We start from the raw sequence: 6,715 nt of genomic DNA, 5'->3' as shown, positions 1-6,715 counted from the left end.
TGCCCCATACCTGCGTGACGAGCACCGCAGGGCGGCAGAGCCATCGCACTTGGCCGGGTGGCAGAGGAGGACCCGACTATTCACAGATAGCGGCCCAACGACTCCCAGAGCCGGTCGTGCGGCGCGCGAGGTCTGCTCTCTTCACAAGAGGCTTTATTAGGGAGTGCTAAGGCAAGGTTCTGTGCCCTCCACCCTCATCGCAACACCCATGGGAGCCTCCGGTCGTCAATAGACCGCCGCACCGGCCTCTGACTGACTCTCAGAATGGACGGAAAGAGCCGGGTAAGCCTTTCAAAAGATTCGACCACGTGCCGAAAACTTTAGACTTCCGTGAGCTCTCCGGCTTGCACCGAGACCCGAAGTCGACGTGCGAAGAGCCCACGGGACCCCTTTCGCCTGCAGGTCCCGAGCCGCCTTTATTTGCTGTTACGAGCATCGTGTGCCCCATACCTGCGTGACGAGCACCGCAGGGCGGCAGAGCCATCGCACTTGGCCGGGTGGCAGAGGAGGACCCGACTATTCACAGATAGCGGCCCAACGACTCCCAGAGCCGGTCGTGCGGCGCGCGAGGTCTGCTCTCTTCACAAGAGGCTTTATTAGGGAGTGCTAAGGCAAGGTTCTGTGCCCTCCACCCTCATCGCAACACCCATGGGAGCCTCCGGTCGTCAATAGACCGCCGCACCGGCCTCTGACTGACTCTCAGAATGGACGGAAAGAGCCGGGTAAGCCTTTCAAAAGATTCGACCACGTGCCGAAAACTTTAGACTTCCGTGAGCTCTCCGGCTTGCACCGAGACCCGAAGTCGACGTGCGAAGCACCACGGGACCCCTTTCGCCTGCAGGTCCCGAGCCGCCTTTATTTGCTGTTACGAGCATCGTGTGCCCCATACCTGCGTGACGAGCACCGCAGGGCGGCAGAGCCATCGCACTTGGCCGGGTGGCAGAGGAGGACCAGACTATTCACAGATAGCGGCCCAACGACTCCCAGAGCCGGTCGTGCGGCGCGCGAGGTCTGCTCTCTTCACAAGAGGCTTTATTAGGGAGTGCTAAGGCAAGGTTCTGTGCCCTCCACCCTCATCGCAACACCCATGGGAGCCTCCGGTCGTCAATAGACCGCCGCACCGGCCTCTGACTGACTCTCAGAATGGACGGAAAGAGCCGGGTAAGCCTTTCAAAAGATTCGACCACGTGCCGAAAACTTTAGACTTCCGTGAGCTCTCCGGCTTGCACCGAGACCCGAAGTCGACGTGCGAAGCACCACGGGACCCCTTTCGCCTGCAGGTCCCGAGCCGCCTTTATTTGCTGTTACGAGCATCGTGTGCCCCATACCTGCGTGACGAGCACCGCAGGGCGGCAGAGCCATCGCACTTGGCCGGGTGGCAGAGGAGGACCCGACTATTCACAGATAGCGGCCCAACGACTCCCAGAGCCGGTCGTGCGGCGCGCGAGGTCTGCTCTCTTCACAAGAGGCTTTATTAGGGAGTGCTAAGGCAAGGTTCTGTGCCCTCCACCCTCATCGCAACACCCATGGGAGCCTCCGGTCGTCAATAGACCGCCGCACCGGCCTCTGACTGACTCTCAGAATGGACGGAAAGAGCCGGGTAAGCCTTTCAAAAGATTCGACCACGTGCCGAAAACTTTAGACTTCCGTGAGCTCTCCGGCTTGCACCGAGACCCGAAGTCGACGTGCTAAGCACCACGGGACCCCTTTCGCCTGCAGGTCCCGAGCCGCCTTTATTTGCTGTTACGAGCATCGTGTGCCCCATACCTGCGTGACGAGCACCGCAGGGCGGCAGAGCCATCGCACTTGGCCGGGTGGCAGAGGAGGACCAGACTATTCACAGATAGCGGCCCAACGACTCCCAGAGCCGGTCGTGCGGCGCGCGAGGTCTGCTCTCATCACAAGAGGCTTTAGGGAGTGCTCAGGCAAGGGTCAGCCCGCAGCCTTCCTGGCAACACCCAGGGGAACCAGGCCACTCGCGTCTCTCGCCTTCATTTTCGACACGAGCGCCTGCGGAGGGCCACCACCCCCTCCGATTGTCAAGAGACCTCCGCACCGGCCTCTGACTTACTCTCAGAATGGACGGAAAGAGCCGGGTAAGCCTTTGAAAAGATTCGACCACGTGCCGAAAACTTTAGACTTCCGTGAGCTCTCCGGCTTGCACCGAGACCCGAAGTCGACGTGCTTAGCACCACGGGACCCCTTTCGCCTGCAGGTCCCGAGCCGCCTTTTATTTTTGTTACGAGTATCGTGTTCCCCAAACCTGGGTGACGAGCACCGCAGGGCGGCAGAGCCATCGCGCTTGTCCGGGTGGCAGAGGAGGACCAGACTATTCACAAATAGCGGCCCAACGACTCCCAGAGCCGGTCGTGCGGCAGGCGAGGTCTGCTCTCATCACAAGAGGCTTTAGGGAGTGCTCAGGCAACGGTCAGCCCGCAGCCTTCTTGGCAACACCCAAGGGAACCAGGCCACTCGCGTCTCTCGCCTTCATTTTGGACACGAGCGCCTGTGGAGGGACGGCCGGAGTCAACGTGGGGTTTGCCCGCCCTCCAATAGTGTCAAAAGACCGCCGCACAAGTCTCTGACTGACTCTTAGAACAGACAGAAAGAGTTTGTCAAATCTGTCAAAAAATTGACAAAGTGTCAAAAATTCGACTTCCAAGAGCTCTCCGGCATGCACTCATACCTGTCATTAAAGTGCTATGCCCGTGGAACCGTTTTTCGGATGCCTTTCAGAACGGTCCCGCGCCGCCATTTTGTTCTAAAAATCGTGTTCCCATATATCTCCGGGTACCCCGCCAACCTCACTGCGGAAAAACTACAAGTGGCACTGAATGGGTCTGAATTCCAAATTTGACTGCATCGGTCTGGAACTCGGTCCGGTCAAAACCGTTTGGATTTTTCTCGGTCCGGACTTCCGCGACAGACAAAGTTAAAGTTTTCGGGCTGCAGGCACAAAACGACAGCTGGCCATTTGCCGGGCTCAATTCACCCAATTCCTCCGGCACTTCGGAGCACATGTTCGGTGTAAGTTTGCGAATCTTTCCCGATGCTGCAGCATTTTCCTCCGCTGACACTTAGAATATTTTTCACACTTTGCTGAAAATTTTTCTAAGTGTTTTTTTCCAAGTTTTCCTGGTTACTGATTTCTTCTTTTTAAACATTTTTCTAAGTTTTTCTGGTTACTGATTTCTTCTTTTTAAACATTTTTCGCAGTTTGTCTGGTTACTGATTTCTTCTTTTTAAACATTTTTCGCCGTTTTTCTGGTTACTGATTTCTTCTTTTTAAACATTTTTCGCCGTTTTTCTGGTTACTGATTTCTTCTTTTTAAACATTTTTCTAAGTTTTTCTGGTTACTCATTTCTTCTTTTTAAACATTTTTCTAAGTTTTTCTGGTTACTGATTTCTTCTTTTTAAACGTTTTTCTGGTTACTCATTTCTTCTTTTTAAACATTTTTCTAAGTTTTTCTGGTTACTCACTTCTTCTTTTTAAACATTTTTCGCCGTTTTTCTGGTTACTGATTTCTTCTTTTTAAACATTTTTCTAAGTTTTTCTGGTTACTCATTTCTTCTTTTTAAACATTTTTCTAAGTTTTTCTGGTTACTCATTTCTTCTTTTTAAACATTTTTCTAAGTTTTTCTGGTTACTGATTTCTTCTTTTTAAACATTTTTCTAAGTTTTTCTGGTTACTGATTTCTTCTTTTTAAACATTTTTCTAAGTTTTCCTGGTTACTCATTTCTTCTTTTTAAACATTTTTCTAAGTTTTCCTGGTTACTCATTTCTTCTTTTTAAACATTTTTCTAAGTTTTCCTGGTTACTGATTTCTTCTTTTTAAACATTTTTCGCAGTTTTTCTGGTTACTGATTTCTTCTTTTTAAACATTTTTTCGCAGTTTGTCTGGTTACTGATTTCTTCTTTTTAAACATTTTTCGCCGTTTTTCTGGTTACTGATTTCTTCTTTTTAAACATTTTTCGCCGTTTTTCTGGTTACTGATTTCTTCTTTTTAAGCATTTTTCTAAGTTTTTCTGGTTACTCATTTCTTCTTTTTAAACATTTTTCTAAGTTTTTCTGGTTACTGATTTCTTCTTTTTAAACATTTTTCTAAGTTTTTCTGGTTACTCATTTCTTCTTTTTAAACATTTTTCTAAGTTTTTCTGGTTACTCACTTCTTCTTTTTAAACATTTTTCTAAGTTTTTCTGGTTACTGATTTCTTCTTTTTAAACATTTTTCGCCGTTTTTCTGGTTACTGATTTCTTCTTTTTAAACATTTTTCTAAGTTTTTCTGGTTACTCATTTCTTCTTTTTAAACATTTTTCTAAGTTTTTCTGGTTACTGATTTCTTCTTTTTAAACATTTTTCTAAGTTTTCCTGGTTACTGATTTCTTCTTTTTAAACATTTTTCGCAGTTTTTCTGGTTACTGATTTCTTCTTTTTAAACATTTTTCTAAGTTTTCCTGGTTACTGATTTCTTCTTTTTAAACATTTTTCGCAGTTTTTCTGGTTACTGATTTCTTCTTTTTAAACATTTTTCTAAGTTTTTCTGGTTACTGATTTCTTCTTTTTAAACATTTTTCTAAGTTTTTCTGGTTACTCACTTCTTCTTTTTAAACATTTTTCTAAGTTTTCCTGGTTACTGATTTCTTCTTTTTAAACATTTTTCGCAGTTTGTCTGGTTACTGATTTCTTCTTTTTAAACATTTTTCGCAGTTTTTCTGGTTACTGATTTCTTCTTTTTAAACATTTTTCTAAGTTTTTCTGGTTACTCACTTCTTCTTTTATAACATTTTTCTAAGTTTTCCTGGTTACTGATTTCTTCTTTTTAAACATTTTTCTAAGTTTTCCTGGTTACTGATTTCTTCTTTTTAAACATTTTTCTAAGTTTTCCTGGTTACTGATTTCTTCTTTTTAAACATTTTTCTAAGTTTTTCTGGTTACTCATTTCTTCTTTTTAAACATTTTTCGCAGTTTTTCTGGTTACTGATTTCTTCTTTTTAAACATTTTCCTAAGTTTTCCTGGTTACTGATTTCTTCTTTTTAAACATTTTTCTAAGTTTTCCTGGTTACTCATTTCTTCTTTTTGATCATTTTTCTAAGTTTTCCTGGTTACTGATTTCTTCGTTTTGAACATTTTTCTAAGTTTTCCTGGTTACTCACTTCTTCTTTTCAAACATTTTTCTTCGTTTTTCTGTTTACTCATTTAGCACTTTCAGGCACTTTCCCATCATTTCCTCGTTCCCGATTTCACCCTTTAAAACGCTTTCGGGCATTTCCCTAAGTTTTGCGGTTCACTCGTTTGGGACTCACTGACACCTTCTCTAGCTTCCCTGCTCACTTTTTTCGTACTGTTGAGAAAATTCGAACCCTTTCCTTAACTATGCCGGTTACTGACTTCACCGCTTCAGACCCTTGTCCCCGTAATGAAAGATACCATTTCCCACCGTGGGAAATGCACGAAAATCGGACTGAACACGGGGGAGGCTCCCCCCTCGAAGGCGAGACCGTCGGCAGAACCGCCGGGTCAAACCCGGCCGAGCTACCCGGCTTACAAGTCTCAAAGTCGGTATGAGCAGTCACGTCCACCCCCATTCCCTTTTGGACCACTTCCCACGGTTCCAAATGCATGAAAATCGGCCTGTACACGGGGGAGGCACCCGCCTCGAAGACGAGACCGTCGGCAGAACCGCCGGGTCAAACCCGGCTGAGCTACCCGGCTCGGAAGCGCCAAAGTCGGGTTGAGCAGTCACATTCACTCCCATCGACGTTTGGACCACTTCCCACGGTTCGAAATGCACGGAAATCGGCCTGTACACGGGGGAGGCACCCGCCTCGAAGAGGAGACTGTCGGCAGAACCGCCGGGTCAAACCCGGCTGTGCTAACCGGCTCGGAAGCGCCAAAGTCGGGTTGAGCAGTCACATTCACTCCCATCCCCTTTTGGGCAACTTCCCACGGTTGGAAATGCATGGAAATCGGACTGAACACGGGGGAGGCTCCCCCCTCGAAGGCGAGACCGTCGGCAGAACCGCAGGATCAAACCCGGCTGAGCTACCCGGCTTACAAGTCTCAAAGTCGGTATGAGCAGACACGTCCACCCCCATTCCCTTTTGGACCACTTCCCACGGTTCGAAATGCATGAAAATCGGCCTGTATACGGGGGAGGCACCCGCCTCGAAGACGAGACCGTCGGCAGACCCGCCGGGTCAAACCCGGCTGAGCTACCCGGCTCGGAAGCGCCAAAGTCGGGTTGAGCAGTCACATTCACTCCCATCCCCTTTTGGACCACTTCCCACGGTTCGAAATGCACGAAAATCGGCCTGTACACGGGGGAGGCACCCGCCTCGAAGACGAGACCGTCGGCAGAACCGCCGGAACAAACCCGGCTGAGCTACCCGGCTTACAAGTCTCAAAGTCGGTATGAGCAGACACGTCCACCCCCATTCCCTTTTGGACCACTTCCCACGGTTCGAAATGCATGAAAATCGGCCTGTATACGGGGGAGGCACCCGCCTCGAAGACGAGACCGTCGGCAGACCCGCCGGGTCAAACCCGGCTGAGCTACCCGGCTCGGAAGCGCCAAAGTCGGGTTGAGCAGTCACATTCACTCCCATCCCCTTTTGAACCTCTTCCCACCGTTGGAAATGCACGAAAATCGGCCTGTACACGGGGGAGGCTCCCCCCTCGAAGGCGAGACCGTCGGCAGAACCGCCGGGTC

Source organism: Chiloscyllium punctatum, unplaced genomic scaffold (assembly GCF_047496795.1).
Source record: "Chiloscyllium punctatum isolate Juve2018m unplaced genomic scaffold, sChiPun1.3 scaffold_1050, whole genome shotgun sequence".
Taxonomy (NCBI): domain Eukaryota; kingdom Metazoa; phylum Chordata; class Chondrichthyes; order Orectolobiformes; family Hemiscylliidae; genus Chiloscyllium; species Chiloscyllium punctatum.
This window is presented reverse-complemented; position numbering follows the sequence as displayed.